This window comes from Phyllobates terribilis, unplaced genomic scaffold (genome assembly GCF_046119375.1).
Source record: "Phyllobates terribilis strain yellow unplaced genomic scaffold, ASM4611937v1 Scaffold_1__5_contigs__length_1240528914, whole genome shotgun sequence".
Classification (NCBI taxonomy): Eukaryota; Metazoa; Chordata; class Amphibia; order Anura; family Dendrobatidae; genus Phyllobates; species Phyllobates terribilis.
In genome coordinates this window covers 417,968,265-417,994,764 of record NW_027362761.1, presented here as the reverse complement: position 1 = coordinate 417,994,764, position 26,500 = coordinate 417,968,265, and positions in this window count along the sequence as shown.

Here is a 26,500-nt window from a genome sequence, read left to right as displayed (position 1 = left end):
CTTCTAAAAAATTGGGTCCCAAGTTCGTAGGGCCCTTTAAGGTGCTTCAGATAATTAACCAATCTGCTGTTAGGTTGGAGGTTCCTACGTCCTGGAAGATTAACCCGGTGTTTCATGTTTCTCTGTTGAAAAAAGCTGATGTGTCTGATGGTGACGCCTCTGCCACTGTTCCTCCGGTGGTGGAGGACGGGGAATATTAAATTTCCCGCATCCTAAATTCTAGACGGTATAGAGGGAGTTTGCAGTATCTCGTCGCTTGGAAGGGCTTCGGACCTGAGGATAACTCATGGGTGAGGGCGGATGATGTTTCTGCTTCCAGACTTGTCAGAGCGTTTCACAGGAGGTTTCCTGGTAAGCCTGGGCCTAGGGGATCCGGAGGATCCTCTTAGAAGAGGGGGTACTGTTAGAACTCTCCTGTTAGTTTTTTTTTAGTTTGCTGGTCACATGACCATTTTTGCCTATTTAATCCGGCTCCGCCCTCCTGGTCTTGCTGGACTTCATTGTATTTACTACTCTTGAGCTAGCTTGGTGCTCTGTTGCCGTTCTCTGTTAGTTTTGCTAGGTCTTCTGACCTCTATGCTTTTTGTTGTGTGTTTGTCTTTGACTGCTACTATTTCTGCTAGGAGGTGTCCAACTTATCCCAGTCCCTAGTTCTTGTAGGGATCCCTCCCTCACATCTATAGGTCTTCATTCAGACTAGCCGAGGACTTTAGCGGGTCTGATCGCAGGATCAGGTTTCCCGTTACATCGTAGGGATCTAGTTTAGTTCTATTGTAGGGACAGTTCTCCTGTCTTTCCTTAGTCCCTGTAGCAGATCATAACAAATATTGTGCTCGGTCTCCTAGAAAACGACCAAATTATTCATGATGGTTGGATCATCCATCTCCTTAGCTTTGTGTTACTTGGAATGCAAGCGCAAGTATGCAGCCAACCATCCACCCACCCACAGGCCGTAATATTAAACTGCCACATTTTTGGACTGCTTGCTTGCACTTGAAATGTGGCCTTTTAGTCTCGTGGAGGCGGAAGCTTTTCACAACCTCCATACTCGGTCCTCAGCCGCCACTATTTCTCTCGGTATTGTCTCCGCCTTCAACAAGTGCGGGTCCTGGAAAATTACCCATGCCCTCCCCTGTGCACTTACTGGGAAGGACCGCCTAACGATAAACACATGGACAGGTGAATGTGGCCAGGGACGGTACGGAGCCAGTCCACAGTAAAAAAAAACAAAAACAGCCATAGAGTGTCTGGGAATCTTCCCACACACTTTTCTTAGCCAGGGCTGATTCTCGGCAGGGTTGGACAGGCCCACCAGAGAACCAGAGACTCCTTCTGTGGGCCCTGGCTTCTCCATCCGGAGAGTTTATAGTGCTGAGGTGAGGTTGTGATGATTATAGAGGCCACTTAGCTTACTGCTGCTACTTTTCTGTGGGAATCAGCTTAGCTCCAACCAGCATGGAATATTTCCAGTGGTTTGGTATTGCCACCCAGTACCAGAAGTGAAGCCATCCACTATTTCCTTCTCAGAAATTTTATTTGGCAGACTGAGTGGCTCCCCAAATACATTAGTTTCTCACAAAGGAGCTGAAGATACTGAGTGGCAGTAGGTGCAAGTTTGTCCAGCATGTTAAATATCAGAAGGAGAACAGAGAGGGCAGCACAGTGGCTCAGTGATTAACACTGAAGACTTGCAGCACTGGGGTCCAGGGATCAAATCCCACCAAGGACAACATCTGCAAGGATTTTGTATGTTCTCCCACGTGTTTGCATAGGTTTCCCCCACAGTAAAAAATCAGCCATAGAGTGTCCAGGAACCTTCCCACACACTTTTCTTAGCCAAGGCTGCTTCTCAGCAAAGTTGGACGGGCCGACCAGAGAACCAGAGAATCCTCTGGTGGGCCCTGGATTCTCCTTCAGGAGAGTTCATAGTGCCGAGGTGAGGTCATGATGATGATAGAGGCTTAGTTTTCTGTTACTTGGAATGCAAGCGCAATGTATGCAGCCAGCCACCCACCCTCAGGCCGCAATACTAAACTGCCACATTTCAGTACAGCTGCTTGCACTTGAAATGTTGCCTTTTAGGCTTGTGGAGGCGGAAGCTTCCCACAACCTCACGGCGGCGGCGGCCGGGTGTCCATACTCGGTCTCCAGCCGCCACTATTTCTCCCGGTATCATCTCCGCCTTCCACAAGCGTGAGTCCTAGAATATTACCCGTGCCCTCCCCAGTGCACTTAAGTGGGAATGACCGCCTAAGTGAATGTGGTCAGGGACGGTTCATCTCACTGACGCATTCCACTGGGTTAATATTGTGGAAGCCGGGACCCAGTTGGACTCTGAGACAGATCATGTCCTCCCAATGCAGAGGACTGCAGGCCCTGGGTGAAACAGGGTTACCCCTACATTCTACAGCTTCTGCACCACCTCCTCCTCTTCAGCCTCCAATCTCCATCACTTGATTCATTTTTCAGGACATATTCCAGATTATTTACATAAACTTCATGTGTGCCAATAACAATAAGCAGGACTGTATGCTTAGGCGACAAACCGCACACCATTGCAGAGTTGTTGAAAGCTGTATCAGAGAACCTTGTGTCAGCTCTGAAGCTAGGCAAGCTTGCACATGTACCATGCCTGGCCCATGTGCTCAACTTGGTGCTTCTGCAGTTTCTCAAAATCTACACGGATCTACCAGATCTGCTTTTGAAAGTACTCCGTGTGTGTGCCCATTTCAGAAAGTCAGCTACAGCTGACTGGTAGGGCTTCAGCAGCGTTTGAAACTTCCAGCTCACCGACTGGTGTGCAATGTGACTACGCGTTGGAAATCAATATTGCATATATTTGGAATGATTTTGATCAGCAGAGAGCCGTTGTTAAGCACCAGCTTCAACACATCCGTAGGCATTCGGGTCAGCCTCCACACATAAGAGCTGATGAGTGGGCATGGATGTCTGACATGTGTGCCTTCCTCCAAAACTTTGAGGACTCCATCAAGATGGTGAGCTGCAATGATGCCACAATTAGCGTCACCATCCTGCTTCTCTGTCTACTGAAATGCTCGCTGCTCACAGTTTAAGAAGAGGCATTGCAGGCGGAGCAAAGAACTGTACAGGGTGATGCTAACCAGTCCAGCCTCATCTCAGCGCGGATTGGGTGATAATGAGGAGGAGGAGGAAGAGAACATAGACAGTAATACTCTTGGTGAAAACAGGGAAGTCTTGGCTGTTGTCAGTCTGGCACACAAGGCCTACTTTATGTTCCCCTGCCTTTACCGTGACAATTACGCATTTTGGGCATTACAGAAAACTGGCAAGACACGAGAGAATTCTTGGAGACGGAGGTGTGAGGTTCTGGTTAAAGAGGATTCCTGTCTTAGATCAGTTGCAGAATGGAGGGCACAGGAGGGGTGATACACAGAAATGAGGAAAAAGATATAGCCAGTGCAGAACTGTTGACAGCTTGGTGGGTGAGAGAGATGAGTTTGTATTGTATTCGGTAGTGATTTTTAACGTAACCAGTGCAATGACTGGAACAGGGTAGAGACGTCGGTGAAGCGGCTTGATAGAAATACGACCCTGGCTGCTGCATTCAGAAGGGATTGGAGAGGAGACAGTTTGATTAGAGGGAGACTGATTAGAAGAAGTTGCACTAATGAGTAAGAGTGACAGTAAGAGTTTTCACAGTATCAAAGGTGAGAAAAGGTCGACTTCTGGAGAAGTTTTTAAGGTGCAGGTGATATGAGCAAGTGAGTGCTTTTCCAAGTTGAATAAAGGAAAGTTGTGTGTCAAATATGACTGCAAGATAGCAAGCGTGCTGAGTGGGAGTTATGGTGGCACCACCTAAAGGAAATTGCAAATCAGGTATAGGTATGTTAGTAGGGGGAGGAACCTGAAGGAGTTCATTTTGGGAGATATTAAGATTAGGCTCTTGTTGAAGAATTATAACAAAAAAAAATTCCCATCTGACAACACTGGTGGCAGAGGTCACAGTCAGACAGTTCATTGGACAACCAAGGAGTACAAGCAAGGAAGGCACAAACCAGATGCGGCAGAGGCAGGAGAGAGCTATCAAAGGTCTGGGGTCTGAGAAAGTTTTCTCAGATCCTCCCAGCGCCCAAGCCCTGATACATGGTGCATTCTGACAAGGAAGGAAAAGTTTTGGTAGATGCAAGCTGGACACGTGGCATGAACTGTCTTTCTAAGCCTTGGAGGTCCTGGCCGCTAGAGTTTTGTCAGAGATAGTTTTTAGTGCCGCCAGGGGCATTACAACTGATAAAACTGATAGGCGCATCCGCCTGTCAACTGAAAATGCTGACAGGCTGACTCTTATAAAAATGAACAAGGGCAGAATAGGGCCAGACTTCTCAACACCACCAGATGATAGCATCAAACATTAAAATCAAATCCAGTGGTTGTTTTTGGGGGGGTCTATTCCCATGCACCCCCCCTTCACACCCAGACATGGGTATACCCTTCAGGAATTGCTCTATTTTAGTCGCCCTCCTCCTTCTCCTCATCCTCCACCACCATATCACCAAGGACACCGTGATGCAACACCCACATCATTTTTGTAAGGGTGTTTCTGATTAGAGACAAGCAAATATTTCAATATTCGTTTTGGATTACAATCACTGTTTTTGCAATATTCACCAATGTAACTGTCGAATATTCGCTGAACATTTCCAAACGCCATTGGATTCAATGGGTGTCAAAACCAAATGTATACACAACACCTACAAACAGGACCAAAAGCTGCCAAAACACATCAATTTAGGAGCAGTCACCAGGAAAGTGCCATCAATTGACCCAGATACAAGTACAACAGAAGAGAGGACCCAGCCCGTGAGGGCACACAAACAGTCTATAACGGATGGGTGAGGATACAGTAGGTGAGGCTATAGCTGGTCGTACAGCGACATGGTGGAGCGAGGGTTACTGCAGGTTGCAGGATTGTCAGAAGAGGTGGGTCTTCAGTAGTGTTGAGCCACCCCCGTAGTGTTCGAGTTCGGTTCGGTTCGTCGAACACCCGTGTGTTCGCCTAACTGTTCGTCGAACTGTTCGTCGAACACCTTCGAACACCGTTAAAACCAATGGCAGGCAAACAAAAACACATAGAAACACATAGAAAACACCTTCAAAGGTGTCCAAAAGCTGACAAACTGCTCAGAAGACATAACTAACACATGGAAAAGTGACAAGTACATATAGTCATGCGAAAATAAAAGAGGTGGAGGAGTAAAAGGAGGGGGAGACACAGATATAGGCATGTCATGCCCTTCTAAAATCCAAAAAGTGAGAAGCCGACACGGCCAGTCCGCTCCTGCCCGTGCCACCTCCGTGTCGCCGGGTTTGTGCCAGAGCCGCGGTGAACCCTGATGGCCAGCCCCCCTCTCCCAATACTGGTGCCTGTCCGCTGGTGGGTCGAGCGAGCCCCCCTGTGGTGGAGGCAGCTCTAAGCTTTTTAATTTAAATTGTCTCTCTAATTTGAATGAATACACTTTAAATCCATTTACAAGGATCTATTGGAGGGCAAGTCTCATGCCAGCAGCCGCGTAATTCCAGCTCCAGTAGCGTCCACTAAAGCTGCTGCAGTTCAAAAGCTTTTATAAGGATCGAGCTCGGCTGTCCACCGCAAGGCATCCTACTGCCAGTCCCAGCCCCTATGCCTTGGGGTGCCTCCTGATGCTCTTCACTAAGTATCCCATGGTCCCGAAGCATTTCCTTTGAAAAAATTAAGTGTCTAAACTACAGGTGGTGTAGCTTGCTTAACAGCCGGGATAATCCGCTGACTAGCAGACACTGCTACTAGGCACAAAGTATTTCCTGGGCTAGATGCTGTTAAAAATTTGTAATTAGATACTCTCGTTGGATGCTGAGAAAGCATTCCATAGAGTCTCCTGGCACGCCATATATGATTCTCTTAAAAAGCTTGGGGTAGGGGTCTAGGGGACCCTTTTATAGCCAAAATCACGGCCCTGTATCACAATACGTCACCTAGGCTGAAGATAAATGGAACTGTAGCACCCTGAGGGCTCGGTTGCTACAGAGGTATTGCACCTCACCCAGAGGTGTGATATCTCACTCTCAGGTAAGGATGGAGTGTGGATCAGGACCCGACACCTGCATGCATTACACCACATTGCCGTGGGGCAGGGCGACCAAAATGCCTCTGAGATGGGCACGACAGTCCCTGTCCCTGGCTGAAGTGGGGGGAGGGAACACTGAGGAAGGGGAACCCTGTAGTGCAGGAGCAGGGAGGAAGCAGTTCCTGGGTGCATTGAGAAGGGAGTATAAAAGGTGGGCACCATCTTAGTTCAGTGCAGAGAAGTCTGAGCAGAAGTGGCAGGGAGCAGGGGCTCTGCATGAGCTCTGCTCCGGAGGCGGGCCTAGTAACAGAGGCCCAGGCCTGGAAGAGGGAGAAGGAAGGAAGAGGAGCGGAGAAGGCTCCAGGAACGAGGAATGAAGGGATCCCAGGGGTGCGGACGGGCGAGTCGCCACCGCACGCCCGAATCCACATGCGTGGAGGGGTCAGGCCAAAGGGGGAGACCGGTCCCCGAAACTAGTGGAGGCAGGAAACGACCCTCAGCTAGAAACCAGAGGCTGTGACATTTTATGTGGCGCAGCCCCTCGCTACACCCGCTAGGAAGGCACCACATAGGGTCAGGGAAACTGGCGCCAAGTTTACCAAGAGGAGGCCCGAGGCAGCCGGACAGAAGGGTTGGTAAGAAAGGCCAGACAAAGGACACACAAAGGGGGTCCTGTGAAGCGCTCCAAAGTTATCTGGGAGTTGTCTGAGCCCCTCACCTGGTGAGCACAGTACGACGTGGGCAGCCGTTACCTTCAGACGTGGTCTGGATAATAAGAACTGTGAGTAAAGGCCCTGGACTGCATCACTGACTCCGTGTCGTTACTGCTGCTGCCCTGCACCATCACCCCCATCCTCCGCATACACTGCCCTGAGGCTATACTCCTCCCGTGGGGAGTTATGCTACGCTCTGCTGCACCCACAACACCAGCCTCAGCGGTCTGCCCTGCAGCGGCGGTTCACTCTGACCGCAATCCACGGGTGGCGTAGTCGGACATTTAAACATCAAAACCACATAAATAGTTCCGCCACTGGTTTGACCACCGTGAGCCACGGAACCGGGTCGCCGCCACGAAGACTACAACCACCAGCATCCACCAAAAAGGGTCCGGCTCCGGGTGTCCCAAGGCCCAGGGGGTGCATCAGAACATTTTCATCACCTTTCACAATCACCAATGGGACAAGGCAGGGATGTCCTCTGTCCCCTCTCTTATACATCCTAGTGACGGAGCACCTGCTCTCATTAATTCGCCATAACCCCAATATTAGGTGGATTGAGGTGGGAGGCACCAAGTACAAGTGCTCTCTATTTGCTGATGATGTCCTAGTATATATCACTCAATCACATATATCCATCCATGCTGTTATGGCTGAAATAGATCACTTTGTTACATGGTCAAATTTTAAAATCAATGCAGCGAAGTCTGAGGCCCTCGATGTTTCCCTCCCCAAATCCATATAGGATTCCATCCAGTCCAACTTTCCCTTTGCCTGGCCCTCACAGGGTATCAAATACTTAGGAATTCCTATTCATAGAGACCTCTCCCATCTATGTTATCTTAATTTTGGGCCCTTTATTGAACAACTCCATACAGACCACGGTTGGCAAGTTAGAACTGTAAGATTCACTACGTGAACCACTGGTGTTTTGTGGAAAAGCACATGTACACTGCGTTCCAAATTATTATGCAAAAAGTGTTTAGTAGTGATAAGGGAAGAATTTGTTTGTTTGTCAGTTAAACTCATTGATGGTGATGTGTGTCAGGGCTCTTTATATCACTGTAAGCAATTGCAGACACCTGTGCTAATTAGTTTGGCAGGTGTGTCCAATGAAAGGCAAGACTACTTAAGAAGGCTGTCTCACATTATTAAGCAGCCTACATTTTCTGCCAAAATGGGAAAGAAAAAGGATGTGTCGGCTGCTGAGAAGCAACAAATTGTGGAGTGTTTAGGTCAAGGCATGACTACAATCAACATTGTGCGATGATCAGGATGAAGTGTCTTGGCAATCAAGAAGTATGTAGCTGATTCACAGTACACACGTGTGCGTGCTGATAAGGGCAAATTGAGGACTCTTTCCTACAGGCAATTACGTCAGGTTGAAAGAGCAGCGGCAAAAAAGCCCTTGTCATAGCAGCAGACAAGTTTTTGAAGCTGCTTGTGCCTCCAACGTCCCCCGAACAACAAGATGCAGGGTCCTTCAGAGGTTTGCAGCTGTGCATACGCCATCCTGTCGACCTCCTCTATCCACTTCACACAAGCAGAAATGGCTCCAGTGGGCCAAACATTACATGAAGACTGATTTCAAAACTGTTTTGTTCACGGATGAGTGCCGTGCAGCGCTCGATGGTCCAGATGGATGGAGTGGAGGATGGCTGGTTGATGGACACCCCACGCAAACACGGCTACAGCGCCAACAAGGAGGAGGTGGAGTAATGTTTTGGGCTGGAATCATGGGGAGAGAGATTGTCGGCCCCTTTAGGATCCCTGAAGGCGCTAAAGATGAACTCCATAATGTATGTGGATTTTCTCAAACAGCACTTCCTGCCATGGTTCAAGAAGAAGAACCGTGTATTTCACAGCAAGATCATTTTTCTGCATGATAATGCACCATCTCATGCTGCACATAAAACATCTGCATCTCTGGCTGATATGGGCATAAAAGGGGACAAACTTATGGTGTGACCCCCATGCTCCCCTGACCTGTACCCCATTCAGAACCTTTGGAGCATCATTAAAAGGAGTGTCTATGATGGCGGGAGGCAGTTCACATCTAAGCAACAGCTCTGGGAGGGTATTCTGTCCTCATGCAAAACAATTGAAGCAGAAACCATCCAAAACCTGACAAATTCAATGGACGAGAGAGTTCAGAAGCTCCTTTCGAACAAGGGGTCCTATGTGAAAATGTAACATCACCTAGAATAAAGTTTTGAGTTGAAAACTGTTTGATTTCAGTTTCTAACAACCTGCTAATGCTTATAATTTCAAAAATGACCATTTTTTTGGTCTTTATTAAAATGAAAAGGTTGATCGAAAAGTTTGGGGGATCTAAGAGTGTGGCAACCCAGTAGTCATGATTACTTCGAATTCTGACAATATGAGGGTCATGCTGCAGGTAGTGCAGCAAGAAGGCACTTATGTGTCTTGCGCATCTCGGAGCCCCAAAATTATTTTCCGGGCTAGATGCAGCTAAAAATTATTATTAATTTTAAATCTGGTGAAGCTTTAGTATAGATGGCCTAATAGGATCAGTGCTGCACACTGCTACAAAGCCCAAATTATTTTCCAGCCAAGATACAGATAAACATGATTAGTAATTTGAAAGCTTAAAACGGTTGGTAGGGTGATTTTAACCAATCATCAAGCTTTTACTCTCCCCAGAATGACACAGGGGTAGAAAAGTGGTTTCGGATCCATGATTTGTTCATCTTTATGAACGTGAGTCTGTCTACATTATCAGTGGAGAGCCGCGTGCGCTTATCTGTCAGCACACCACCAGCAGCGCTGAACACACGTTCAGACAGAACGCTGGCTGCGGGGCATGACAAGATCTCCAAGGCGTAAGTGGCTAGCTCCGGCCATTTATCCAGATTGGAAGCCCAAAAAGAGCAAGGGTCCAGTGACACAGTCGTGGCTTCAATGTTTACTTGGAGATACTCCTGTACCATCGTCTCTAGGCGTTGACTATGTGTCAGACTTCTTGTCTCCTGTGGCCTTGCAAAGGATGGGCTAAAAAAGTGGTGAAATGATTCCGCAAAATTGATGTTACCAGCAGATACTGTGGTTCTGTTACGGTTTGAGTGCCGAACACTTGACGGTCCCACGGTTGGCAAGTTGGAACTGTGAGATTCACTACGTGCACCACTGGTATTTTGTGGAAAAGCACATGTAAGATTCTGCAACAGTCTCTGCTGATACTCCTGCATGCGTGCATCCCTTTCTATGGCAGGAATAATTTCTGCAAATTTACTTTTGTACCGGGGATCTAACAGTGTGGCAACCCAGTAGTCAGGATTATTTCTAATTCTCACAATTCGAGGGTCATGTTGCAGGTAGTGCAGCAAGAAGGCACTCATGTGTGTTGCGCATCCAGGAGCACCAAGTCCCTGTTGTGTTGGTGGCGAGGTAACAATCATGCTTCCTTCCTCTGTCCTCTCCCCCCAACCTCGCACAACAGAAATGTGATCAAGGTCTCCCTCATCTGATGAGTCTTCCATCAGTTCGTCCTCCACTTCTTCCTGGGCTCCTGCACCTTCCTCACTAGTTTGGCTGCTACCATGCGCCCTGGTAAAACCATCTCCCCCACCCTCACATGCCTGCCGCCTTGGTGCTGCCGACCGTCTGGACCTTGCAGATGTTAGCCCTTCCGCATACAACTCCTCCTCCTCTACTTCCTCCACCTCCTCTTGTGCCACCACCTGACTCCGAATTCTGTTTAACATGTGCTCCAGCATGTAAATCACCGGAATAGTCATGCTGATAATGGCATCGTCAGCACTAAACATCTTCGTCGCCATTTCAAAACTGTGCAGAAGGGTGCATAGGTCCCTGATCTGAGACCACTCCTCCAGCGTGATTTGCCCCACCTCTGAATCTCGTTGGCCCAGGCTATACGTCAGAACGTATTGCACCAGGGCTTGTCGGTGCTGCCACAGTCGCTGCAACATGTGCAGAGTTGAATTCCACCGGGTAGGCACATCGCATTTTAGCCGGTGAAGTGGCAGGCCCAACGACTTCTGTAGAGATGTAAGTCGCTGAGCTGCGGGATGCGAACGGCGGAAGTGAGCACACAGCGACCGTGCCCTCTGCAGAAGGCCATCTAGTCTGAGATAGTGGGCTAAAAATTGCTGGACAACCAGGTTCAACACGTAAGCCATACAAGGCACGTGTGTGACATTGCCCCGGTGAAGGGCCGCACCCAGGTTTGCAGCATTGTCGCACACGGCCTTCCCTGGTTTCAGGTCCAGTGGAGACAACCATTCATGAAATTGGTTCTCCAGAGCTGACCACAACTCCTCAGCTGTGTGACTCACATTTCCCAGACATTTCAATGTAAAAACCGCCTGATGACGTTGAGCCCTACTGCCAGCATAGTAAGGAGGTGTGCAGGATCCCTTCTGCGCAGTTAGAAAGCTTGTGGCATGACCAGACAGGCTTTGGGTGCAGGTGGAAGACCGAGAGGAGGTTGAGGAGGCAGAAGCAGTGGAGGAACTTTGACATAAAGAGGATTGACGCACAACTCGTGGGGACGGCAAGACTTGGACAGCAGCCCCTTGTCCTGCTGTCACCATAGTTACCCAGTGCCCAGTCAGCGACATGTAACGCCCCTGTCCATGCCTACTCGTCCAAGTGTCTGTGGTGAAATGCACCCTGTCACACACAGAGTTTCTTAAAGAAGCGGTGATGTTGTGTGCGACATGCTGGTGGAGCGCAGGCACACCTTTCTTTGAGAAGTAGTGCCGACTGGGCATCTGGTACTGGGGCACTGCGACGGACATAAGGTCTCGAAAATCCTCTGTGTCCACCAGGCGGAAAGGCAGCATTTCTGTAGCCAAGAGCTTGCAGATGGTGAAATTCAACCTCTTAGCTTTCTCATGGCTAGGAGGAAATGGTCTTTTACTTGTCCACATCTGAGGGACCGAGGGCTGGCTATTGTGCTTAGACGGGGTTGATAAGGGTGTCCCCGGCAAACTGCCGGTCTGTGAGGAAGATGCAGGCGGACATGTTAGGTTGCCTTGATCCAAAGGTGGTGCTATCGATGTCGGACAGCGCTCAACACCAGCTGGTGTTACCACCTCCAAAGAAAATGATGACCTGCCAATCACGCTGGCTGTTGCGGGTAAAGAGGTGGCAGGTCTGCGCCCCAAAACAGGTGTGACTGCTGTCCCCCCAGTCACAGAGGATGAAGAGGCCGCGGATGCACAAGATATGGCAGACGGTGGTTGGCCCGGCCGGCTAGGCCGCATTGTAGCATACTGAGCTTCCCACTGCAACTTATGCTTCATGTCCATGTGCCGGTTCATGCATGAAGTACTCAAACTATGTATTTTTTGGCCTCTACTTAGCTTTTGCTGACAAATGTTACAGATAACACGAGTTGGGTCATCTTTATCGATCTGAAAAAATGTCCAGGCTATGCAAGGCTTAACACCCATGCGACCTGAAGAGCCACCACGACTTGTGGTGAGAGGCAGAGTTGTGTTTGAGGATGCAGTTGTTGACGTGCTTCCAGTACTACGTCTCTGTCCAGGAAGGCGCAACCTGACCTCGTCGTCACTAGCATCTTCCTCCACCTCCTCTGCTGACCTCATCTCTTGGCTGACTGTGGGTTGACAGTAAGTGGGATCTCCGACCTCATCATCATCACCCTGTGCGTTATCACACCCGTCGTCCTCAGAGCCAACCTGTTCCTGCCCTGACAAAAAAGTAAAGTTGTCGCTCCAATCAGGTATTTGAGTCTTATCATCGTCTTCCTCATTGTCTCCACCAACAGGAGTTACAGTTTGGGAATGAGGGTCTACATTATGGTCAGAACCTTCTGCGTCTGGTCCTGGATCCGACTCATAAAGATTCTGGGCATCAGTGCAGATCATTTCCTCGTCTGGATTCACAGAAGCGCTGGAGTCGACCTCTGATTCCCAGGCTATAGTATGAGTAAACAGCTCTGCAGACTCAATCATCTGTTCTACCTCATACTCAGACGGGCAGCTGGAGATTTGGGAGCTGTGAGGAAGCAAGTGCGATTGGGGTGACACCTTTGAGGACTGGAGTATTTGTGATGTTGAAGTTAATGTGGAGGAGAGCCCACTTAAAGGAGCACTTGATATCCGTTGAAGCACCTGCTGTTTTTGTGCCTCATCTGGAATTTGTAGCGATTGGCGTGGCCGTAAGAAAGGGATCTTATCACATTGTCCGCTAAAAGAAGTAGACATTTTAGTTTGGCTGGAAGATGGTCTTTCTTCTGCAGATGTTACTGTTGCTTTAACACCTACCCCACGGACACAACCTTTTTTCCCCTTCCCAACACGGCTATTCCCCTTTCCACCAGCAGCAGGCCCTTTTCCACTCATTTTGGTGGTTAACTAATTCACAACTCTGGAGTTGTTTGCACAAAAAAACAATGGATGGTAACCGAGCAGAGCTGAGTGGCCAAACTATGGTATTAGGCCAAAACTATTGGCTGGGTTAGATGCAGAAAAAAATTATATTCAATTTACAACCTGATGGAGGTCTGTATAGATGGATTAATAGAACAAGTCCCACACACAGCTAGAAGCCCAATATTTTTTCAGAGGTAGATGCAGAAAAAAATATATTCAGTTTGCAACCTGATGGAGGTCTGTATAGATGGATTAATAGAACAAGTCCCACACACAGCTAGAAGCCCAATATTTTTTCAGAGGTAGATGCAGAAAAAAATATATTCAGTTTGCAACCTGATGGAGGTCAGTATAGATGGACTAATACAACAAGTCCCACACACAGCTAGAAGCCCAATATTTTTTCAGAGGTAGATGCAGAAAAAAATATATTCAGTTTGCAACCTGATGGAGGTCAGTATAGATGGACTAATACAACAAGTCCCACACACAGCTAGAAGCCCAATATTTTTTCAGAGGTAGATGCAGAAAAAAATATATTCAGTTTGCAACCTGATGGAGGTCTGTATAGATGGATTAATAGAACAAGTCCCACACACAGCTAGAAGCCCAATATTTTTTCAGAGGTAGATGCAGAAAAAAATATATTCAGTTTGCAACCTGATGGAGGTCTGTATAGATGGATTAATAGAACAAGTCCCACACACAGCTAGAAGCCCAATATTTTTTCAGAGGTAGATGCAGAAAAAAATATATTCAGTTTGCAACCTGATGGAGGTCTGTATAGATGGATTAATAGAACAAGTCCCACACACAGCTAGAAGCCCAATATTTTTTCAGAGGTAGATGCAGAAAAAAATATATTCAGTTTGCAACCTGATGGAGGTCTGTATAGATGGATTAATAGAACAAGTCACACACACAGCTAGAAGCCCAATATTTTTTCAGAGCTAGATGCAGAAAAAAATTATATTCAATTTGCAACCTGATGGAGGTCAGTATAGATGGACTAATAGAATGATGCTATGCCCAAAAGATTTTACTTCACTAGGTGCAGTAAAAAAATTGGTATTCTATACACAGGTGGTATATCTTGCAACACAGATAGGCTACTCCACTGACTAACACACTCTGCAATAGGCCAAAAAGGATTAGCTTTGCTAGATTCAGCCAAATGCTGTGAAAAAAACTTGCACAGCACTGGCACAGACCTGCCTGGCAAAAACTGATAGGAACTGATGTAACCTAGTCCTGAAAAGGACTCCAATTACAATTAGTCTTTACTCCCACAATCTATCTATTTAAGAGCACAGACCTGCCTGATAAAAGTCGTAGGAAATGCTGTAACCTAGTCCTTAAAAGGACTGCAATCACAACTATTCCCTACTCCCAAGCTATCTGTAGATTTGTGCGAAAATTGGCTTGAAATTAACAAGGTATAGCGCACACAGCAACAGCGGTGCCGTCTAACACGCAGCTGCAGCAGTGAGAAAATGGTGGCAACGGGGAAAATGGCTTGGTCTTATAGGGCAAGGACATGTGACATACACTGCCAATGACACATGCCCTTGCTTGTGTGAAAAAAAGCACTTCGCTCTGTGTGTGCGCTGCTGATAGGCTGACAGATTGCACCTCCCCACTGCAAATGCGGGAAAGAGAAAAAAAAATGGAGATCTTCATTGTTCCTGCAGAGATTCATCCCCTGCCCCTCCCCCCACCCCGCTGTACACTCAAACTGCGTATTAACATTAATTTTCATCATTACTGAGAAAAAATCCAGTTATGATTTTGGTGCACGAACAGTTATCCAACATATCCTCGAACAGCCGAATTTTTCTCAAATTGTTCGTGTTCGCCGAACGGCTCGAACACCGCCCAAAACAGCTCGAATTTGAGATTGGCGAACAGTTCGAGTAGAACAACGCTCATCTCTAGTCTTCAGCTTCCTTTTAAAGGTTTCAACAGTAGGCGAGAGTCTGATATGTTGGGGTACACAGTTCAAGAGAAAAAGGGATGCAGAGGAAAAATCTTGTATGCGATTGTGGGAAGAGGAGAGAAGACGGGAGTAGAGAAGGACATCTTGTGAGGATCGGAGGTTGCGTGCTGGTATGTACCGGGAGACTAGCTCACAGATATATGGAGCAGACAGGTTGTGGATGGCTTTGCATGTCATGGTTATGGTTTTGAACTGAAGTCTCTGGCCAATGGGGAGCCAGTGCAGGGATCATAGATTGCAATCTTATAGATTGCTGGAGCCAGTCCACAGTAAAAAAAAAAAAGCAGTCATAGAGTGTCCTGGAACCTTGCCACACACTTTTCTTAGCCAGGGCTGCTTCTCGGCAGGGTTTTACGGGCCCACCCGAGAATCCTCGGGTGGACCCTAGCTTCTCCATCAGGAGAGCTCATGATAGTGCAAACTTTGCAGCTGCTATGGGGCTCTTGAGCGGGGAAGAAAGGTTGGCCCTCAAAATCAAATCCTCTGGTGGGCCCAATGTTTTTCACTGACACTGCTTCTCATGAGAGTTATATTTCACCACTGCCATATTCTTTAGCTCAGTGAAAGGACTGTCATAGAGGGAAATCGTATCTACTCCGGCTGTCATTTCTCCACCACCAGGTTCCACCCATTGGCACACACGACCATGCTTGGCTGTATGTTCAACGGTGAGAGCCACAGATCAGGCTGCTGTGTTACAGCTTTCAACAACTCTGCAGCGGTGGGCAGTTTGTCACCTAAGCAATTAAGCATATTATCTTCAGCACAGCCTGTTGCCGCTTGGCCAAGGCAGTGCTGCAGTGCTTCCTGCTTGTGACTGATGTATTCATTTTCGGAGGCAGAACCGGAGGAGGAGGTCCAGGAGCTGAACAATGTGATTACATTAAGCTTACATAGGCGAGTCTGGTTTTTATACTAAATAAAAATCCAACTATGTTTTTATTTATTTATTTTTTTTTTTTACGTCTCTTCCAATGTGTATTGGCGTGCATCCTAATTTTGCCAGCCCTTGAAATTGCTGCATACGCAATAACAGTATAGGAGACACACTCCTTAATAATGGGAAGATCAATTCAAATAGATTTTATATTCTAGAATATTAACTGTCTTATCAGAAATTCTTTTACGAGTGAGGTATAGCAGTATGGATAGCGTATTACACCTATCCAGCCAGGTAATATTGCTTTATACTGCGTGCTGCTAATGCTGCCCAAAAAAATTGAAAATCTATTCTATTGCCTAATGATAACGCTGTCAGATGCATTTACAATAGGAACAGGTGCTGCTGCTAGGTAATATCATCACTATCTACACATGAGTGTTCATTCTGGTCGTATAAATGTCTTCCACAGTCCATAACTTTATTTTTTTTATTTCTTTGGCCTTATATACAAGTCATTACCCTGGAAAGAATGTTTCTTAACATTTTTTAGATTTTAGTTTGTTTCTATGTTTTCTTATTTGTCAGTCCGTAAAAGTGGCCTAATACTCTGATAATATTGTTCACAGATATGCTATTTGTCAGCGGCCAACTGTGAATAGGTTTGAACCCACAACTGCAATACTTTAAATGGAGTGTAATATTTCACACACTCACAAAAATTGCTGGATTATTAGGACAGTCATATGGGATAACGTCTGATGGCCACGGTTTCAGGCAGTATGGTATTTGTCAGCGACCAAGTGTCAATTGGTTAAACAAAACACACGTGGGTGACTTTAAATGGAGTGGAATATTTGGCACACTCCACAAAATTTCTGTATTAATACGGCATCATATGGATCACGTGCGTCTGATCATTGAAAAAAGTTCCTCTGCTTCCACAATACCGTAATATGAATTAAACTAAAAAAATCTGGCTGTATTCTGTCAACAAGCAAATGGAGCTGTAAAATGGTGTACACTGACACACTGCTACAATCTATAAATGGAGGATAATATTTTCCACGTTCACTATAAATGGCTGATTTTGGAACGCAGTTATATGTGATATGTCTGACGAAGAACCACGGTTTTAAAAAGTGGGCCTGTAGTTTACTAATACTATTCTTCACAGCAATCTTGTGTGAATAGCTTCACTGACACACTGCAACGAAATGGAAATGGAGGCCAATATTTTCCACGTTCAGTACAAATTTCTGGATTTTTATTGCTGTAATATGGAAAAGATATGGCTGAATTCTGCAGTGCTAACAAGCAAATTTAGCTGAAAAATTGTGTACTCTGGATTGCTTTTTAAGCAAACAACCTAGATTAAGATAAAAAAAAATTGCTCTGGCCCCTGATACCTGGGGCTATGTCTACAAATATTTGTCACAGCAGGATCAGTCAGGAGTTGAACATGTGACTCGCCCCCTGGGCCGTGGGGCACTCGGATCCGGGCAATAGGGAAACGATGGGGGTAGTAGTGGCTACCTGGTTCCGTGGCTCAGGGTGGTCAGACCAGTGGTAGTCCCTTTATGAATTTTAAGTGATGTCCGACTACGCCACCCGTGGATTGCGGCTATTAGGAACCGCCGCTGCAAGGCAGACTGCTGGGGCTGATGATGTATGCAGCTGGGATAGTGTGACTCCTCACGGGAAGAGTGCGGCCCCAGGGCAGTATAATGGAAGATGGGGGTGATGGTGTAGGGTCGTCCCAGTACCGTTAGTGCTGGAGGAGCAAGGAGCATGCAGACAATAGGTTGCAGTCCAGGGTCTTTACTAGAACAGGTGAACTGACCCACAAACAGTCCCGGCTAGGAGGGGACCTGGATGTCTGAGAGCAATTGGGAAATTGGCCCTGGTCAGGGTGAGGGTGTAGGCCTACCGTGCTCTCTGCGCTCCTTCTGGCTATCTCCTCCTGATAGGGTAACAGCCCACGGTCCGAGCTCACCGTGTATTCTCGCCTGTATGGCCTGCAACGTGGGTCCCTTTCTACTCCCGGCCTGGTACGGCTTTGCTGGTCCCTTCTGTTGTGGCAGAGCCTCCGGGCTTCTCAGGCCAAGGAACATACAGTCCCCTGCGGACTGGTTATCTGCTGCAGGACGTGGAATCCTCACAGCCTCAGACACCAAAGTCTGGTAAAATGGAGTTCTTTGTCTGCCAAGACAGGCTCACTTCGCCTCTTGTCTCTGGCTTGTGGCTCTTCTACTGCCACACTTCCTCTTAGGGTGCAATACAACTGTCCCTCTCTGCTCTGGGACACGTCTCAGTCCAGAGACAGGTCGTCCAGTTCTCCCTAACCCTGCCCCCAGTTCCAGCTTTTATAGGGGCAGCCTGCTCCCCCTACTGGCCTGAGACAGGAGGTATTGCATGCTAATGTTCCCCTGACCAGAGAACCTCCCCCTTGCTCTCAGACACAGCTTTATTTATTTGTGGCATCCAGGCCAGGGTGACACATTCCCCCCTAGTAAAATTTAGTACTCCGGGACTAAACAATAAACAAAGACAATATGCATGACCATAAAACATTATCAGGAAAGTGACGCACAGATTGAGTTCTTAAGGTCACAGTGTGGTCTGTGACCGGGTGTCCATATCACCAACACAACGGGGAGCCTTAACCTGGTGGGGGTCTGTCCTACCCCAAGTCATTTACAGTCTTAGTTCATTCCTTGGTCAGGCTCCGAACGCAGTCCATACAAAGTCCCGGTTATTAAAAGTCCATAACCTTTGTGTCCGTACGGTAACTTCAAGAAACTGAAATACACTATAAATAATCATGCAGGTAACTTGGCAAACATTTCAACACTTGGCAACAGGGTTATTTACAATTTTAGTGCACCCTATATTCTCCAGCGAGCGGGTATCTGCCCCTTTGTGCTCCTGGTTGACCTCCTTAACCCACTGTCTGGTGGTGGACCGACCTGGCTTTCCCCACTAGCGTTAGGGGTACAGCTACCAGCTGGACTTACAGGCAGGGCAGGCATCTGTCTGCGGGTCCTTTGGCTTACCGCAGGCATGGCAGGCTCACTGTCAGCAGAGGGTTGACTCTCCTGGGCTGCTGGTACAGGCTCTTCTGCCTCTGGAACTGCTTGCTCCTCTTTGTCTTCCGGCTCCGGTGTAGGTTGTTGCAGAACCGGTTGCAGAAAATGCAGGACGGGTACCACTATTGCATCGTTTATTCGAGTCCAGGACTGAGGGAACTCCCCGAGAACGGTGCTGATCATTCCTTCCTTGGCCTCTGCGGGTTCAAGGTCACTTTGATCCTCTTCTGCACTACGGAGTTGCTCGGGGCACCTTTTTAAGCGGTCTCTGGAGACGGTACTAGTGGTTTCTCCTCCTTCCTTGGTGATCACGCACACCTTCGGGTTGTCGTGGTCAGACTGCAGTACGGTGTAGGGTTCCCTTTCCCATTGGTCGTCCAACTTATGTAGCCTTCTCTTCCGCTTCAAGACCTGCTCACCAGGTTCTAGGGGATCAGCAGGGGCGTGTTGGTTGAAGAGTCTTTCTTGCCTCTCTCTCTGCTGGGCCAGGCTCTTCTCCACACTCTCCTGTTCCTTCTTGTACTGCAGTTGCCTTTCCGTATCCCAGTCAGCATCCTGGGAGGTGTCCTCAGGTGTTAGGACTCCCATCTCCAGGTCCACGGGCAGCTTACCTGGTCTGGCTCACATCAGGTAAGCCGGGGTGCAGTTTGTAGCATTCACCGGGATATGGTTGTACAAGTCTATTAGGTCCGGCAGTTTTTCTGGCCACCGGCTGCGTTCCTCCAGGGGCAACGTCTTCAGGAGATCAATGACTATATTGTTCATTTTCTCACACATCCCGTTGGTTTGTGGATGATAAGGCGTTGTCTGAATCTTCTTACAGCCATAGAGGTTGCAGAATTCTTGGAAGATTTCAGCTTCGAACGCTGGACCATGATCCGTCAGGACCTGTTCCGGATACCCGTGTGGACGGCAGAAGTATTGCTGGAAGGCTCTGGCCGCCGTTTGGGCTGTCAAGTCCTTTACCGGGACCACCACTAGGAAACGGGAATAATGGTCCACGATTGTCAGGGCGTAGATGTATCCTGACTGGCTTGGAGCCAGTTTGACGTGTTCCAGAGCTACCAGCTCAAGAGGCTGCGTGGTGACGATGTGCCTCAAGGGTGTCTTCTGGCTGGTGCGGTCCTTCCTCCTTAGGTGACAAGGGCCACAGTCTCTGCACCACTTTTCTACAGCCCCTCTCATGCCGACCCAAAAGAACCGTCCTCTTAGCAGGAACTCCAGTTTCTTCCAACCGAAGTGCCCCGCTCTGTCATGGTAAGCCCCCAGGACCATAACTGCATCCCGCCTTGGGACCACGACTTGACAGGTCAGCTCGTGTGTCCGGTGGTTGACAAGTCGTCTGCACAGCTTGCCTTCATAGAGGAACAGCTTGTTCTTCTCTTTCCATAGCTGCTTGGCTTCCTCTGGAGCATCTGGACCTAAGCGGGCGTCTTCCTGGGTCAGCAGATCTTTCACCAGGCGGACTGCAGGGTCACTATCTTGGGTCTCGTCCCAGCTGTGGTGAGGTAGGGGATTGATCATAGCAGTGGTTAAATCTTCCTCCTTGACGCGGTGGGAGTATTGAGCGGCTCCGTACCGGTGAAACGTGGGGAGTTCTACCTCCTCCAGCTCTTCTGGGTCTTCGTCACCTTCAGGTAAGTGAGGCATTCTCGATAGGGCATCAGCGTTGGCATTGGTTTTGCCTGCCCGATACTTGATCACGAAGTCATAATTGGAGAGACGGGCCATCCACCGCTGTTCCAGGGCACCAAGTCTTGCACTGTCTAGGTGTGTTAACGGGTTGTTGTCCGTGTACACAGTGAACTTTGCGGAGGCCAGGTAATGCTTGAAGCGTTCCGTTACGGCCCACACCACCGCCAAGAATTTTAGCTTGAAGGAGCTGTAATTCTCCGGGTTCCTCTCGGTGGGCCTCAGCTTCCGGCTGGCATACGCGATCACCCTTTCTCTGCCCTGTTGGTTTTGTGACAGTACGGCTCCCAGTCCCACATTACTGGCGTCTGTGTGGAGAATAAAAGGCTGGCCATAATCAGGGTAGGCCGGGATCTCATCCCCTGTGAGGGCCATCTTCAACTGGCGGAAGGACTCCTCTTCCGGTTTATCCCACTTGAAGGGTGGCTTTTGGCTTCTGGACTTAGACTGTCCTATCAGGAGGTCCTGCATAGGAGCTGCCATCTTAGTGAACCCAGAGATGAACCTTCGGTAGTAGCCTACCAACCCAAGGAACTGCCTTACTTCTTTGATGTTCGAGGGGCTGGGCCAGCTCTTCATGGCCGTGACCTTGTCAGGGTCGGGGGCTACTCCTTCCGCACTTACCACGTCCCCTAGGTACTGGACCTTTGGTTTCAGCAGGTGACACTTCGATGGTTTCACCTTCAGGCCATAGCCTGCCAGGGCTTCGAACACCTCGGCCAGGTGATTTAGATGATCCTCGTAAGTGTTTGAATAGACGATCACGTCGTCCAGGTAAAGGAGGACCGTCTCGAAGTTTCGGTGCCCTAGACAGCATTCCATCAGCCTCTGGAAGGTCCCTGGTGCGTTGCAGAGCCCGAAGGGCATACAGTTGAACTCACTCAGTCCCATCGGGGTGGTGAAGGCGGTCTTCTCCTTGTCAGCCTCTGCCACAGGAACCTGCCAGTACCCGCTAGAAAGGCCCAAAGTAGAAAAGAAGTTAGCTGATTTTAGTGTGGCTAAAGACTCCTCTATTCTAGGCAGCGGATATGCGTCTTTGTGGGTGATACAGTTGATTTGTCTATAGTCCACGCACATTTTCATGGTGCCGTCTTTCTTTTTTACCAGAACCAGGGGGGCTACAGCTATCTCTAATGACCCCAGCTTCTTTCATTTCCCGCAGCATACCCTTGGCGTTCTGATAATGTGCAGGGGGTACAGGCCTGTGTCTCTCTTTTATTGGTGGGTGGCTCCCCGTGGGGATATGGTGTTCTATCCCTTTTACTCTGCTAAAGTCTAGCGGGTGCTTACTAAAGACTCTCTCGTACTCCTGTACCACCCGGTAGACTCCTTCTTTTTGGTGCAGGGGAGTGGAGTCAGCACCCACATGCAGTTTCTGGCACCAGTCCTCCTTTTGTTTCTGGGAGCCATTACCCTCCGCCTGTGGAGATGGAGGCAAAGGCTCCACGGCCCTGATAACTTTGTGTTCGACAACAAACAGTTTGGCAAGTGTAGCGTACCTGGGTAAGTGTACCTCTCTCTCCCCAATGTTGAGGATGGGAACGGGCACCCTCCCATGATGGACATCAACCACCCCCCGGGCTGTCAAAATGGTGGGCCTGCTGTCCGAGTACACGGGTTCTACCATGGCTTGGTAGTCTCTACCTCTCAACCCGATTGCAGTCCGACACCAGATCATCATTTCACTTTTGGGAGGCATGGAAATGGGGAATGGGTCACTCAGTCTTACGCTACCGATCTCACCACCAGACAGTTCTACCTGCTGCCGTCTCATCAGGGCTTTTATCTCCTTGTTGAGGACTCTCTGTTGGCTGGAACTAGCATTCACCGCCACCTGTTGTAGAATTACAATTACCTCTGAAAGACAATTTTCAATCACGTTAGTACCGACAGTTATTTTAGGGTGACTCTCACGACGGTCGATGTCCACAATAATTACTCCCTGTGCCGGTAGTTCAACTTTACCAATTTTAATGGTCATCTCCTTGAACCCCATCTGTGGCACGGGTAAGCCATTACTGGCAATGATGCTCAAGTTACTGTCTGGATACCGTGTGATATCAGCATCAGTCCAATACTGCTTAAAAAGTACATAAGGGATAGTGGTTACTTGCGACCCAGTATCCAGCAAGGCGCTCATGGGGATACCGTCCAGCACCACGGGTAAAACCGGGCGCCCCCCAACGTACTTATTACGCCAATTGTAAGGGCCTGGTGACCTTATGCCTGGGGGTTGGCCCTCTGCCCCAGGTTGGACCCGTTTAAATTACAGTACCTGGAAATGTGTCTGGGCTGGTTGCATCGACGGCAAATGGGCTGTCCATCCTCTGCATAGCGGTCTGTGGGCCTCCATCGGAACGACGGGATCCTCCTCTGTCGACGCCACGGGACATCCTCCGGACTTAAAGCCAGCTCGATGGGTCTCGACGGGTCCACTTGTAACGCCTGGACGGTCCTGGTCAATGCCGCGACGCTCTTGGTCAGCTCCTGGACTTGGTGATGCCGATCTTTCGACGGGGCTTGGTTCAGGGCCTGTGCATCGGCCCCCACAGAGTCCATAGAGGAGGGTGTCGCCTCCTGGTGGTAGGTGAGAGCAGGGCGCCGGGGGTTTATAGCGCCACTTGTTGCGGGTTCACGGAGCACCCTTATGGCCCTGTCCTTAAATTGGGCAAAGGTCAGATCAGGGTTCTGAAAGAACATGAGGCGCAGCTGGGTCCTGTGGGCGCTAGACAGCAGACCTTCTATAAACTGTTCTGTTAGTAGCTTATCCGTATCCTGCACGCTGCCAGGGTCAGCTTGTTGGATGGCCCTCAAGGCTTCCTGCAAATTTAGGGCATAGTCTCTGATGCTGTCCTGTGCCCACTGCTTACATCCATAGAACCTCATTTTAATTTCAGCGGAGGTACGTGTGTCAAATGTACCCCGCAGCCAGGCCAGAAAACCCTTCACAGTTCTTTTCTCGTCAGCGGGCCATGACTTTACCTCCCTTTGGGCTGTGCCAGTTAACTGCCTTGTTAGTATGCTAAGCTTCTGTTCCTCTGTCAGGGGGTAGACTTGGAACAAACCGTACAGCCTTTCCTTAAAGTCAGTTAGGGCATGGGGCTCCCCTGAATACTTAGGCAGCCAGGCCGCTCCAGGGATGTAGGGCAGGGAAAATGGCATCACCGCTGCTGCACCTGCGCTGGTGGTAGTGGGCGCCTCCGTGTCCGACATCTTCCTCCCCCCTAGTTAAGCGTGGCCTACCTTCCGACGATCCTCTTCTGTAGGCCGCGGCTCCGCTGGTGCTGCTCCGGACGAGGACCTTGCGTCGCGTCCTGGTGATGTCAGCGTCGCTCTCTGTCCCTTCCAGGACCTTGCGCAGCGTCGGTGCGTGGGGCGGAGCTTCGGGTCTCGCGCGGTTTGGACGTCTACGCCCCTTTTCTTCCCGCGCGGCGTCCTGAAGATGGCGTCCGATGGCGGGAAAATGGCTGAAGATGGCGGGAAACAACAGAAGATGGTGGGAGATGGCTGAAAATGGCAGGAAACGGCTCCAGATGGCGGGAAACCTCTTTTCAGGTGCGTGTACTGTCTTTTTTTCCAGGCACGCAATACCCGTTTGTGGCGGTTTGGTTACTATCCTGCCGACTACGCCAAACCTGACTCGCCCCCTGGGCCGTGGGGCACTCGGATCCGGGCAATAGGGAAACGATGGGGGTAGTAGTGGCTACCCGGTTCCGTGGCTCAGGGTGGTCAGACCAGTGGTAGTCCATTTATGAGTTTTAAGTGATGTCCGACTACGCCACCCGTGGATTGCGGCTATTAGGAACCGCCGCTGCAAGGCAGACCGCTGGGGCTGATGATGTATGCAGCTGGGATAGTGTGACTCCCCACGGGAAGAGTGCAGCCCCAGGGCAGTATAATGGACGATGGGGGTGATGGTGTAGGGCATCCCAGTACCGTTAGTGCTGGAGGAGCAAGGAGCATGCAGACAATAGGTTGCAGTCCAGGGTCTTTACTAGAACAGGTGAACTGACCCACAAACAGTCCCGGCTAGGAGGGGACCTGGATGTCTGAGAGCAATTGGGAAATTGGCCCTGGTCAGGGTGAGGGTGTAGGCCTACCGTGCTCTCTGCGCTCCTTCTGGCTATCTCCTCCTGATAGGGTAACAGCCCACGGTCCGAGCTCACCGTGTATTCTCGCCTGTATGGCCTGCAACGTGGGTCCCTTTCTACTCCCGGCCTGGTACGGCTTTGCTGGTCCCTTCTGTTGTGGCAGAGCCTCCGGGCTTCTCAGGCCAAGGAACATACAGTCCCCTGCGGACTGGTTATCTGCTGCAGGACGTGGAATCCTCACAGCCTCAGACACCAAAGTCTGGTAAAATGGAGTTCTTTGTCTGCCAAGACAGGCTCACTTCGCCTCTTGTCTCTGGCTTGTGGCTCTTCTACTGCCACACTTCCTCTTAGGGTGCAATACAACTGTCCCTCTCTGCTCTGGGACATGTCTCAGTCCAGATACAGGTCATCCAGTTCTCCCTAACCCTGCCCCCAGTTCCAGCTTTTATAGGGGCTGCCTGCTCCCCCTACTGGCCTGAGACAGGAGGTGTTGCATGCTAATGTTCCCCTGACCAGAGAACCTCCCCCTTGCACTCAGACACAGCTTTATTATATTTGTGGCATCCAGGCCAGGGTGACACACATGCAATGTACCCTCTTGAGCTGTTTCATGCACTGCAGTTTGTTACATACCCCGGCTGCCTTGGTTTTTAAGCAAGTAACCCTGATTAAGATGAAAAAAAAAATTTCCCTGGCCCCTGATACCTGGGGCTATGTCTTCAAATATCTGTAAGAACAGGAAGATTCAGAAGTTGAACATGCAATGGACCCTCTTATGCTGTATCATGCACTGCAGTCTGTCACATACCCTGCCTGCCTTGGTTTTTAAGCAAATAACCAGGATTAAGAAAAAAAATAGCCCTGGCTCCTGATATCTTGGGCTATGTCTGCAAATATCTGTAAGAACAGCAGCAGCAGACAGAATGTTCAATGGATCCTCTTACACTAAATGCACTGCAGTCTGCTACATACACTGCCTGCCTCCTGCTATCACCACTGAATATATGCAGCTGGATTAGTCCTCAGAAGGACTGGTTGTTCAGATGGATATATATATATATATATATATATATATATATATATATATGTTGTGGAATACCTATACTAACTATAAACATGCAAATTTCTCCCTGACTCAGCAGCAGTTCTCCCTACTCTGTCTATTTCCAGGGTAGACTGTGACGAGCATAGCGGTGCCAGGTCTTATATAGACCTGATGACGCTGTGCGGCCAGGCAATCACTGTAATGCCCACAACCAACATGGCTACGACATTACAGTGCATGGCAGGCAATCCCTGCATGTTCATTGGCTCCCCTAAGCCCGCAGCAGGGCGGGGACTCAAGTTCCCATCCAAGCAACCCAGAAATACTCGCTAAGTGCCAAGCACAGTGATGCTCAGGCAAGTACTGAGCAGTGGCGAGTATGTTCGCTCATCACTAGTTAGTACCTCATAAAGTAACACTGTTTAGAATTCAAAAAATCATCCTGGTCAGGAAGCTGAAAAAAGGCTTCGGGGTGAAAGGGTTAATTATCTTAATTTGAGCTGTGCCTAGATATACAGTAAAGGG